The following is a 13,787-nucleotide window of genomic DNA, read 5'->3' on the forward strand; positions in this document are numbered from 1 at the left end:
GGCCAGGTCCCCTGTTGCTTTGCAGTCTGCAATTCAGCCCCTGCTGGTAGACTGAGAGGGAGCAAGTTTGGAGAGTGGAAAGGGGGAAGTCCTGTCACAAGGGGCAGGGAGGCAGGAGGTTCAGTAACTCCTACTTAATGTGGTCCTGGTTAACTTGTTATGTGGCTGATCAATTACAGAACATGCTAGTTTAAAGTTGTGCAATGCTGTCTTATAACAGTGTTTGGCAGCTGCCCGCTTTGTCCATTGCTTGCAGGAAGAGCAGCTAGTTGGCTCAAGCTGGTGGGGGCTTAGAACCAGCGTGGACTGGCAGCCCCCCATCAGCTCCCTTAAGTTCCCTGTGTGGCAGCTGCCCAGCAGGCTATCAATTGCCCGGCAGTTCAGCTGTCCCTCCCCCCACTCCCCTGTGCTGCTCCTGCCCTCTGCCTTGGAGCTGCTCCTGGGAGCCTCCTGCTTGCTGTGCAGGTGGGGAAGAGGGGTGCTGATGTCAGGGTGTCCCCACCCCCCCCACGTTCCTACACCTCATCTCCACAGAGCAGGTGGGGACAGGACAGGGCTCAGGACAGAGGGAGCTTGCTGGCAGCAGCTGGTATCTCAACTTGTTGATCTACTTAAAAAGGCAATGTACTTAGAGTGGGGTCAGCATACTTAAAGGGGCAATGTGTGTCTCTATCTCTCTCACACACCGTGTGTGTCTCTGTTTCTCTCTCTCTCACACACACACATACACACAGATGGGTATGTGTATGTCTGTGGAGGGAGTGGTGTGCTTCAGTGGGATAGCATGGGTTCATCATCACTGTTCAGTTTCGCAGGGAATGTTTGCAGCCACAGCCATGCATCTATTGTGTCTCCCTCCCTCCATTACTGCTGCTTTGTAGAGCGTGAGGCTACATTAACAATAATGTGTTAACCCTTGAGGGCTCAGCCGAGTGCTAGTTCATCATTTAGCAGCAAGGCATTCCCTGGGAAATATCACACCCTCTTCCACCCTCTGACTCCATATATAAATGTCTTTTGTCTAGTGAAAAAAATTTCCCTGGAACCTAACCCACCCACCCCCCAACTCCCTTTACATTAATTCTTATGAGGAAATTGGATTTGCTTAACATCATTTTGCTTACAGTAGCATTTTTCAGAACCATAACTACAATGTTAAGCAAGGAGTTATTGTATAGGCAGCAGCCCCAGGGATGGTGATAGGACAGAGCATCCTAGTAGCCAGTGGAGCAGAGAACAGAAAGGACCTCCACTTTCTGGTCTCAAACCCAATCAACTGAGCCAGCTCCCCTGCTCTTCTTCCCCGTTCCCCCCTGTCCCACCCCACTGTGCCAACTCCCTTGCTGACCCCAGTACCCTCCTCAGATTTCTAATCCCCAAATAACTCTGTGCTCCCTGGCTGCCCCCAATCTACTAGCACAACACTCTGCCCTGCCCCTGACCCCGACCCCGACCCCTGCATCTGGCTGCCCCACCCCCTTTCTCCTCCAGTTGACCCCCATACTTTTTGTAACCCTTTTGCCCACATCCCATAGCTCCCCTCTCATGGGCTAGACATGGACCCCTCAGGCTTCCATCCCCACAGAGCCACACAAGCTAACCCAAAGCCAACCAACACCTATTTCATCACCCTGATGACTCTTGACCCAATTTGAATCTACAGAGGGGAGAGGCAATGCCTTTTGTTTTCTGGGGATGTCTGTCTAACTTCCTGTCTCCCACCTTCAGCTAGGTGATACCAAACCTCTTCCTCTAGTCTCTACCTGCTCAGGAGTCAGGCCTGGCAGGGCTTCTATATCCTGTACTTGTTTCAGATACACAAGTTGCACCTTCAGGTAGTTTTGAATGAAATTCAGTCATTTCAGCATACAAGCATCTGCGAGGTCCAAACTGCATATATCAAGTCACTCTCTTCCAAAAAACAGAACAAAACAAACAGAAAACAAATGTATGATTATCCTTACAGACACTGAGAATTTTCTTTTGCCACATGGAAATTGAGCTGTCTGTCCACCATGATAGGCCTCAGCCCTCATTTTTTTTAAGGATCAGGAAATACATATCCATAGACTTGATGCCTTTCTTTTCCAGGAGGGATTGGATTTCCTGAAATTTCTTATTGATTTTGTTGATCTCAAATATCAGAGGGGTAGCCGTGTTAGTCTGGATCTGTAAAAGTCGCAAAGAGTCCTGTAGCACCTTATAGACTAACAGACGTATTGGAGCATGAGCTTTCGTGGGTGAATACCCCTTCGTCGGATGCATGTCAAATGCATGTTGATCTTAGAGGCACTCTTGAACATAGCTCAGATGGTGAATTTGGTGGAATTTCTTTTAACTGAATTCTGTAGCCTTCCTTGGTAAAGCTGAGGGACTATTTATCCAAGGTGACTAGGGACCATCTGGGATAAAAAGCTTCCTATTTTCCTTCCATGAGGGACACCCTCGAAACTGGATACCAACTGACTATTAATTCTTTACCCTTTAAAACGCAAGAGGTTTTTGTTTCTTGGAATTAGGGATTTAGGAGGCCCTTTTGGATTATCTGAAAGGGATGATGAACACCCTGAACATGAGTGTCCTGACTCCAGAGGTCTAGGTTGGCTAGTGGCTTCTGGTGAAAGGACTAGATGACAGACATGAGGGAATGAAGGGTGGCTTTTGTCTCTGTCACTTTGAAGCTCTTAACTTCTCCCTCAAAAGGTGCTCACCATCATACAACAGGAACCCTAGCTTCTGCTGAACCTCTTGAAGACAGAAAATATTTGTAGCTGTGTGTGTCTGCATGCTCTTGCATCCCAGCCACCAAAGACCATCTGAACCTTAGTGCCAAGTCATCTCCAAGCCAAAACAGATCCTACAGTGGAGTTGCGTCTTATGTGGGGGTTAGGTTCTGAAGTCAGTGTGTAAGGCTAAAATTGCATATAGTCAAAATTACCCTTGAAAATCCCTTAAATCGCCCATAAAGTACAGTATACTGTACATGGTTTGTGTATACAACCCTGCACAGTAATATGTATTAATGTATACAGTAATGTACAGTATATAAAAAAAGAGTACATAGCTTGGGTGATGGAAAGCGAGTTGTAGACAAAGCGGTTGGCTCTGGTTCAGCTTGAGAAGTTGATTGTGTAGGCTCATCTGCTGCTGGTTGTTTTTCCTTGAAAAACAGGGTGATGGGCAATTGTTGCTGTTGTCTCTTGAGCTGCTCAAACATTTCTTGATACGGTCTCAAATCATCCGTAATACTATGTGTGATTTTGAGACTTCGTTCCATAGAGGGATCGTATTCAGAAATTAAATCATTCTTCATTGGCAGATGCAGCTTCACCAGTAGTCTGCACGTTTTTGAGGTTGAAGCAGTTCCTAAAACTGTTAAGCCAACCTTGGCTGGCTTTGAATTCCTTCTCATCAGAAGGCTGTCCCTCTTCAGCGGGAGGTTTGAACAGTGCATAGAGGCTAAGAGCCTTTTCTTGACACGTGTTGCCATTGATAGGCACATGTTTACGGTTCATGTCTTCCAGCCATAAGTTTAATGCCTTTTCAGTCTTCACTAAAGTCTTATCACGCACCTGGCTCGTCACTTTAGCAGTTATTGGAGCACTTGATGCCACGTCTTGACGAATTTCTCTCTCTTGAATCTTCATGGCACGGATGCTAGATTCATTGCATCCATATTTACACGCCACTTTGGAGACTGACATACTGTCTCTCAATAAGTCCAACATAGCCAGTTTTTCCTCCAGCATTGGAACAGATCACTGTTTCTTTGGTTGAGCACCAGATGAAGTAGTTGGCTTGTGTTTAGCGGCCATGCTGTATGGAAAATACGTTATCTTTAAACACTAGAATCACACTCAGCGCGGCGAGATGCTCACACTATGAGAGGCATGTGGGAACTGAAACCGACTGCGGGAACAGCAGATTCACGTCTCCCATCTCATGTTCACTCGGGGCATATGCTCATTGAGTGGAATGGTGGGTGGAATCCCCACACTTTTTATAAGTATCTTGTTATTTTTCTTTTTTTTTTGCCGAGCGTGTGTAGTTGAATTTGTGTAAGTTAAATGCACGTATGATGCGACTCGCCTGTATTTTTAAATTCTGCCTGCTTTCTTTTTGGGTAGAATTTCCTTTTGGGTAGAGCTGTTTTCCATATTCTGAACTGGTATTTACCCTTGTATGACTCAATAGATTGGTGTCAAAGTGGGTGGTACTAATACAGTGTTTCATTTACCTCCTGGTGCCTCTGATATGTTCATTCAGGGTGCCAACTTCTTGTCATAATTATGTGGCACACCAATAAAAGGGCAAGGCAGCTTTCAGGTGCTTGCCCAGAGATCTGCCAAGCCACAGTGACTTATAGGGTGAAATTCTGGGTGAAGTCAATGCCACTGATTTTAGTAAGGCCAGGCTTTCATCCAAAGCAGTTAGGCCCAGTCATTGCAGATACAGTGAGCCACAAGATTCACCAAACACCGGTCCTTTTAGCCTGCAGTGAATGTCACCACACATGGAAGAGTTTTTGAAGTCACTGTGATGTTTCTTCTCTTCCTTTTTAGCAGGATTTTGGAAGACATGGCTAAGGAATTATACACAAGACAAGTTTTAGGGAAAACTAGATTATTTTAAAGAGAAAACGTTCACATCAGAGGACTAAGGCACCAAAACTTCATTGAGTAAGTGTGAATAAGAGGCGTGTAACAATAAACAATGTAGTCACGCAACAGAAAGTAAAGAACACTTGGAGACACTTGGAAATTGCCATGGGATGTGGTAGCATGTGACACTCTTGCAGGAGATAATGACGTTAGACTACTTTAAAATGTGAGAGTTATGATAAGTCTGCTGCTAAGAGTATGGGCCCAAGTGTGGGGTTAAATGAAATCTGGTAGCTTTGGAGAAAATAAATAACTTTTCTTCTCCCTTCTTATCTGGAATGATTCTTTGGGTGTACAATCTGATAAATATATTTAAAGTGAAAAGTGTAATATTTTTAATAATGATAAGTATTTCTCTACCTCATAGGGGGTGTTGTGAGGATGAATACTTTAAAGATTGTGAAGTGCCCAGAAACTGTGGAAATAGGGTAATATAAGTACCTACACCAGATAGTAAGATTACAGCACAACTTAATTTTGTATTCAGTATTTCCTACAAACAGCACCCCAAAATGTTTTACAGAGTTAATACCTTCACGGAGTTAAATAATTAGTAACTGAGGAAAACTATGTTAAGTTACTGGAAAGGGAAAATATATTTTGAGCTAGGATTAAAGTGTCACAATAATGGCAAAATGCAATAGAGATAAAGGAAAGTTGTTTCACTTGGCAGGAGTTGCAGAGACGGTTCTTATACTACCAATGGAGAGATCGTATGGAAGGACTGTGAAGAGGCTAATCTTAGATTTATATAGGGAACAGGAAGGGAAATCAAGTTAGACTATTAAATCATTAGAAACCAAAATTCATCTAATTTTACCATTTTAGCCCATTTATGTGGCAGAAAAAGCAGGTCCTCTACAAGCAAAAAAGCAATATTTTTTAGACAAGTGGTATGCTGAAGAAGATACTTTAGTTGTCTATAGGTAGTTATTGTGCATGAACTTCTGAGATAAAGCACATTTTTCCCCCAGAAGCAGGCCTTTCTGAGAATTTGTCAAATCTCTCCAAAATGTGTTCTGCTACTTGGAAAATGAATAGCTAGTGTGTTATTACTTAGAAGCCAAGACCTGAAAATATGTTGTTGTTAGAAAGATATTTTCACCAAGCTACAGTACAATTCTGATAAGTTCATTTGCTGAGCCTCTCTTCTTGTGATAAAGTGTTACCAACAAGTTCTGGAATAAGTAGATACTTATTCCAATACAATAAGTAGACACTTATTCCAATACAATAAGTAGACACTTATTCCAGCACTGTAAGAAAATGTAGCTGTTAATTGCTTTGCAAAACCTGTGATTGTCACTATACAGTATATGAACATGGATAGTATTAATTATATGTAAAAAAATTAATGCCGCATTAAAGCTTGAGATTTTAATTGTAAAAAAATCAGGAAATTCAAAATTATTCTTCACACAGCAAACATAGTTCGTCCCCCTTGCACGTATCAGGAAACAAATAGTAATGTGAATTCTTTAATATATGCATGTTATAAAGACTGAGTAATCATTGTGATGGGGATCTAGAGTAACTCCCGTAAGATAATAAACTTTGTTTGTGGTGACCTTCAAGTAATTAAAATCTCAACATTAATGTTTCATTAACATTTGCATTAGTTCCCTTGGTTTTTCTCAGTGAGAACATTGCTTGATAAATACTGCAGGATCATCAGGCCCCCAGTGTTCTAGGTTGTCAAAGAACTACTTGAGCATCACTGCTTATCCAGAGATGGAGAATCTACTGTACAAGATCCCCTTTGATACAAAGAACAGAAATAGAATTAGGACGGACTAACTGTAGCAGTTCAGCCTAACAGTATCAGCCGGGGGAGGGTCTACAGTTGATCAGATCTTTCTTCAGCAATAAGTACCATTGCAACAAAACAGGAATTTGTGTAGAGAATTTGTATATGTCTACAGAATAAAATTACATTTCAAAATAAAATACCCAAGGTGTACATAATTAACATTGAGATGCGTCTGTTGTGGATCCATGTCCCCATAATGTCATTCTCTTATATAAAACATTAACTACTACTTTAGGAAACCTTAAAGAGGATCTGCAATATTAAAATAAAAACAAATCCATTATCACTTTCGTACTAGGTGTCATATACCCCAAACAAACATGGTTAAACACCCCTGCAGGTTACTTTAACTTATAACATATACCTTTTCTCCTTTGACATCTATCTGCTCACACTCTCAAAATACTAATGGCTGCACCTCCACTGGACAGAGTTCCCGAAGTACTACAAGGTTTAATCCTGTGTTCTCATGAGCCTTGTCTTCTCCTGCCCTTCCCAAACACTGCGTCACCTGTGTTTACCGGGACCACAACATCCTCCTCTTTAAAAGAACTAGTTCAGTAATATTATTATCAAAATACAGTTTATTTGATTATTTCCACCTTCGAAGGTATCTGGGGTGACCATATTTCTCAAAGTGAAAACGGGACACCCAAGCCACCTGGTGTCACCAGTAGCCCAAGCCTGTTGTGCATGGCAGGTATCTCCTTTTCTCTCCCCCTCCACACCACACCCCCGCATCCTGATTTTATAGGGACAGTCCTGATTTTGGGGGCTTTTTCTTATATAGGCTCCTATTACCCCCCATCCCAATTTTTTATACTTGCTATCTAGTCACCCTAGGCACACCCCACTTTTTTGGCAGAACTGGGCATTTGTCCCGTTTGTTCTTGCCAACTGATCATCAAACGGGACAAATGCCCACTTTTGCCAAAAAAAAAGTCAAGATGTCCAGGACAGGGTTTAAAAAGGGGACTGTCCCAGCCAAAACAGAATGTATGATCACCCTAGGTATTAAATTATTAGTGAATGATCCCCCCTCTATACACACACACACACACACACACACACACACACACTTCAACCAACTTTACTCTTGAAACCAGACACCTGTCAGGGCCTCCATTCCTGATCTCTTCAGACATTTCCTCACATGCCATTAGTAAGAAACACATCAGATTCCTCCGGTCCCGTAACGTTCTTAACGTTCTTAACAAAACAAACAACAGTAGCAACACAAAAACAAACACCAAGCAGACAAACACAGGAACTTTGTCCTCTCCCGCCAACCCCACCCCCTCAAAAAAACCCCAGTGTGCTCCAGCCCTTTCCCATTAGCCATCTCTCAGAAATACCTAGCCTATGCATCCCTTCCCCCAAAAATCCCCCACAGGTCCACCACCACAGCACTGTCCAAAGCAACAAGCTACCAGCAATCACTCTCAGCCCCCAGTAAAAACATCCACCGAAAATTCCAGCCCCTACTTCCTCACCAGCTTCAGTAAACAGCTGATCAAATCCTAACCGCCGTCTCTAGCCCTGCTTCCCATCCTTGCTTATGCTCCTGCTCCTCTTTCCCAGCTGGGGCTCACCTTTCGCACTCCCAAGAGTTGTATGCCTTCCCCCCTCCACATCGGTGTCTCCAGAGCGTGCCCGCTGTCCTTGTCTGCCTGTGCTTGGGGCTTTGTTTGTTTGTTGGTGAGCTGGTGCCGACGAACATGGAGGTGGCAGTGTGGAGCTGTGGGTGCACACATGTTTCCCTAGAAAGGAACTATCACCTCCCTGATGATGCAGCCTCTTCCCATAGATCACTTTTATTTTATTTTTTTTGCTGCTCCGCTGCCTAGGGGATAGCAAATGAAATGTGATTTTTCTATCACCCAGTGTTTCTCCTTGACATCTAATCAGCTTTTTCTCTCTCATTCACTGTTTCACTTTATTTCTGTTCTGAGTTATTAGCTTGCCATTTTTTGTCCATATTTCTAGCTTCGCTGGTTCTCTGTGCCATTTCTCTGTTCTCACTGCTATTTGGTACCCTTTCCAGTTCAGTACCGTCTGAAAATTTCACTCTTGTGGAATTTACTCCTTTTTCTCAACCATTAATGAGCATATTAAATCAGATCAAACTTACCATTAATCTTTTTGGCATGCCATCTTGATACATGATAGTGTAGGGGTTGCTGTAGCACACTGTTATTGCCCTAAAGGAGAGTGTGTGATGTTGCTTCTATAAGGGTTCAAAAGTCAGCTCTGTTCTTGTGAAGCTCTCAACTGCTCACTCCTCTAATTTGGTGGAAAATTAAAGGAGAAGCTCGGCTTTCACTTAAATATATTAGCTTTTCTTTCCCCTCCCCATGTGCAGATAGCCTTGTGAATGTAAACTGGTCACCAGAGTTGGGCTCAACTTCTGCTGCAGGAGGCTGAGTGCTTAAAGTTTTGTCTCACCTGTGTGACCCACAATTTTATGTAAAACAAGTCAATTGCTTTTGATGTATATCCCCAAGCGTCCTCTGGCTAACTCTTCCCAAAATCATTAGGCCATCTTTGTGCATAGTAGTGTAGGCAGGAAACAGTTACATTTGTGGAAGGAGGCCAGTGGTAAAATATATTTTGCAGGAGCACCCAAAAATGCAAAAGCATAGCCTGTAACATGTTAGCTCAAACCTCTCAAACCTGTGCTGAGGCTTCCTTTCACTTGTGTGGATTAGTGACTAGTTTAACATTTATTTTAAAAACTTACTTTGAGACTAACGCTTATTTTAGTAAATTTCATCTCACAGCAATATTTCAGCAGCTAAATACTGTTGAAAAGAGGATTTCTGGTTTTGCCTTTTCCCTTCTCTTTAAATGTAAACTATTTGTGAAATGTCATGTAAACATCAGTGGAGACTGAGAAGTTCTGTTTATTCACAGAATAGATACAGCATGGAAAGCATCAGTGTAAGTTCCTTCATGCTTTTCCATCAGTATGCCTCAATGCTACCGTGGGTCTACCAACTCTTAAGCATGAGAGGGCAGTAACCATGCTGTCGGCTAATATAGTATTCCTTAACATGTACAATATATCCACTTTTTGTAGTTAAAACACTTTATAAATACTGATTTGTACAAACTACCACCAAGGATGCTTATCGCTACCAAATTGATTGTGGTTATTCGTTGTGGACTCCTATGCACTACGAACTCAACAGGAAAATGGGTGGTTGTAATGGAGATATTAGTAATATCTTCAGTGGACTGGCTTAGGTATGTTATAGAAATTATATGGATATAGTTAGATAACTTAAAATTAGAATGGCTAAAAGAGTATTGTGAACTTGAAGATGGCAGGAGGTGATATTTGATTATCCGTGCTGATATTAATGAGCTAAATAATATTAGTTGAAGTTTTAGTATGTGCTGATTTGTGCAGATCCAATAGAACAGAAACAAGTTAACAAATGCTTGAGAGTTTTTTACTGTAGCTGTTCTGTCTCCCTTGTAATAGGTGCTGTACAAACACTTAAGAAGACATGTGACCACATACACTGAATACCAAAGGTTATGTATTACAGAGCTGTTTGTGGCTTTCTTTATACTTAGAATGGCAAATAACAGTGACGCTGAAGTAAATTTAATTATGGTGGATGGTAAATATCATTCTTTTAATTGCACCAACTGTTTACAACATGATTGAAGGGATTTTACTCAAAATTTTAAAAAAATCACCTTTGAATTTAGAATAAATGTATTTTTAGTGTATAAGGATAACTTTTAAGAAATGTCATTAACAACTGAAAACCAGGTATTTGGGATTGTAACAGGGTGCTGGCCAGGAGGTCCTGGCCAGGCCCCTGTTAGCTCAGCTCCAATTAAGGGGCATTAATTGGAGCTGGCTGGGTATGGCTTGCCTAAGGGCTTGATGAGAAACACCTGTAGACCTTATTAGCCAGGGGCTATATAAAGCTGGCAGGAAGGAAGCAAAGGGAGGAGCCTGTGGCTGTAGGTCCCTCCTGGCTGAGGGAGCTAGCTGTCCCTCAGGGAGCAGTGTTGAACAGACTATATATAGATGGTGGTAGGAAGTGACACTGTAAATAAAAGGGCACTGGTGCTTGCACTCTAAGCCGTCTCCGGCTGATTTGTGGCACGAGCAGTGAAAGGCCTTCCCCGCTCTGAACTCTAGGGTACAGATGTGGGGACCTGCATGAAAACCTCCTAAGCTTACTTTTACCAGCTTATGTTAAAACTTCCCCATGGTACAAACTATTTTACCCTTTGCCCTTGGACTTCCCCTGCTACCACCAAACTTTATCTGAGTTCCCGAGAAAACGTAGTTTGGAAACGTCTTTCCCCACAAAATCCTCCCAACCCTTGCATCCCACTTCCTGGGGAAGGTTTGGTAAAAATCCTCACCAATTTGCGTAGGTGACCACAGACCCAAACCCTTGGATCTTAAGAACAATGAAAAAGCATTCAGTTTCCTTACAAGAAGACTTTTAATAGAAGTAAAAAAGAATCACCTCTGTAAAATCAGGATGGTAAATACCTTACAGGGTAATTAGATCCAAAATATAGAGAATCCCTCTAGGCAAAACCTTAAGTTACAAAAAAGACACACAGACAGGAATATTCATTCTATTCAGCACAGCTATTTTCTCAGCCATTTAAAGAAATCATAATCTAACACATACCTAGCTAGATTACTTACTAAGTTCTAAGACTCCATTCCTGTTCTGTCCCCGGCAAAAGCATCACATAGACAGACACAGACTCTTTGTTTTTCTCCCTCCTCCCAGCTTTTGAAAGTATCTTGTCTCCTCATTGGTCATTTTGGTCAGGTGCCAGCGAGGTTACCTTTAGCTTCTTAACCCTTTACAGGTGAGAGGATTTTTCCTCTGGCCAGGAGGGATTTTAAAGGGGTTTACCCTTCCCTTTATATTTATGATAATACCCCTGACTAAAACTTGGGCCAGGGGGCTGCAGGTGCTGCGGGGTGGGGTGGGGAGCACCGTGGGTGCTGGGGAGAGGGCGACCTGGCCCCCCTGCTGGGAGGGGATGATTGGCGGGGCTGGCAGGCTCCTTACCTGGCTCTATGCAACTCCCCAGAAGTGGATGGCATGTCCCTACAGCTCCTAGGGAGAGGGAAGGCTAGGGGGCTCTGCATGCTGCCCCCTCCATGAGCGCTTTTCGCTGGGAATCGCAGCAAATGGGAACTGCAGGGGCATGCCTGCAGGCAGGGGCAGCATGTACAGCCCCCTGGCCCTTCTGCCTAGGAGCTGCAGGGACATGCCGTCCGCTTCCGGGCAGCCCCCCGAGGTAAGCGCAGCCCCCTGCCCCAGCCCTGGGTCCCCTCTGACACCCAACTACTGCTGCTGCTGGAGGGGGTTGGGGGCGATGGCCAAAGACTGCCCCACCAGCAGCCAGGGCGGCTGGCCCAGGGCAGCCCTGGATCCAGCTGCACCAGCTATTGCAGAAGTCACAAAGTCACAGAATTTGTGACTTCTGTGACGTCCATGACACACACGCAGCCTTATTGTTAATGCTTGTAGCAAACTATTATACTGTCATGAATGAAAACAAGTTACTCTGCATGCAAACAAATAGTGACTTTATTCTTGGGACACTTTTGAGAGAAAGCAGAAATAATGATTGTTTGAAATCTTCTAGAGCTGTCAGATGATTTTAAAAATTGCAATTAATTGTGAGATTAAAAAAATAATCACAATCACAGTTTTAATCGCATCGTTAAACTATAATAGAATACCAATTTAAATTTATGATAAATGTTTTTGATGTTTTTCTACCTTTTCAAATATATTGATTTCAATTACAACACAGAATACAAATACAATACAGTGCTCACTTAATATTATATTTTTACAAATATTTGCACTGTAAATCTAGAAGTTGAAGCATGACGGGGCATACAAATGTTTAACATATCTGACACGTAAATACCTTGCAACGCTGGCTACAACAGTGCCATGCGAATGCCTGTTCTCACTTTTAGGTGACCTTGTAAATAAGAAGCAGGCAGCATTATCTCCCATAAATGTAAACAAACTTGTTTCTCTTTGCAATTGGCTGAACAAGAAATAGGACTGCGTGGATTTGTAGGCTCTAATGTTTTACATTGTCTTATTTTTGAGTGCAGTTATGTGGAAAAAAATTCTACATTTGTAAATTGTACTTTCATGATAAAGAGATTGCACTTCAGTACTTGTATGAGGTGAAGTGAAAAATATTATTTATTTTTTCTTCTGTAGAGTGCAAATATTTGTAATCCAAAATAATAATATAAAGTGAGCACTGTACACTTTGTATTCTGTGTTGAAACCAATATATTTGAAACTGTAGAAAAAAATCCAAAAATATTTCTCATACATTTAAATTGGTATTCTATTATTGTTTAACAGTGTGATTAAAAACTGCAATTAATCGTGACTATTTTTAAAATCTAATTAATTTGTTTTGCATTAATCTCTTGAGTTAACTGCAATTCATTCACAGCTCTAAAATCTTGATTTAGCTCGTTCTCATTTCTTCCTTCCAGTATTGAGTTTTCATTTCAGAAGGATGTGGGTAGGCTAATGCACAATTGAATTGATTCTGAGGTTGGAACCAGGTGTACTCTTTCTTTGGTGTGTGTAAATTAATGAAAATATTCTATTTAAAAAAGAAGAGGCTTATAGTTTTATTGGCATCAAAGAGGTAATGGTTACATGCAGGGCTTTACTTTCAATATGTGGTAGTTCATTATCCCGCTTTAAATCTCTGTTTAAAAGTAGAAGAAAAAGACATGCTGAAAAACAGTATGAGCAGTCATTGCTTTTCTTGTTTCTGAACTTCATTAAAAAAAATTCAATGTTGAAAAGGTTCACAGAATTTTGTTGTGACTTTATTTACAGGAGTAGTTGCAAGTATTGTTAAAATGTTGTTCTCTGTTTTTAGTAGAGAATAAGGCTACTAGACTGATATTATAGATCTCCATTTGATGTCTACTTCCTAGTGAGGAAAACTGATATGCATACATCACAATTTATAGTAGTTGAATTAGCAAATTAAAGGCCTGATCTTTTTGAATTCAGTGGCAAAACTCCCATCAATTTCGATATTGTGGGACTGGGTCCTAGGTATGGAAGAAATAATAGGTAATGAGTTAATCTTCTCGCTGTCAGTATGGTTTTAATGATGCAGAATTTACCAAAATCCATATAACATCATAATGTCCAAATTCAACCCTTACTTTCATCCTGGGTAACTCCAATGAAGGCAGAATTTTGACTTCGTGTAATATGTTAATTTGAATAGCAATGTTGGAACCAAATCTGCAGTAA

General features: G+C 41.7%; 1 protein-coding gene across 2 annotated transcripts in view; it reads left to right on the top strand.

Moving 5' to 3' along the window:
- Positions 1-13,787, top strand: part of MIPOL1 (mirror-image polydactyly 1) — a 284,676-nt gene that overhangs the window by 468 nt on the left and 270,421 nt on the right. The window lies entirely within an intron of this gene.

Source organism: Lepidochelys olivacea (genome assembly GCF_965140295.1).
Source record: "Lepidochelys olivacea isolate rLepOli2 genome assembly, chromosome: 6".
Taxonomy (NCBI): domain Eukaryota; kingdom Metazoa; phylum Chordata; order Testudines; family Cheloniidae; genus Lepidochelys; species Lepidochelys olivacea.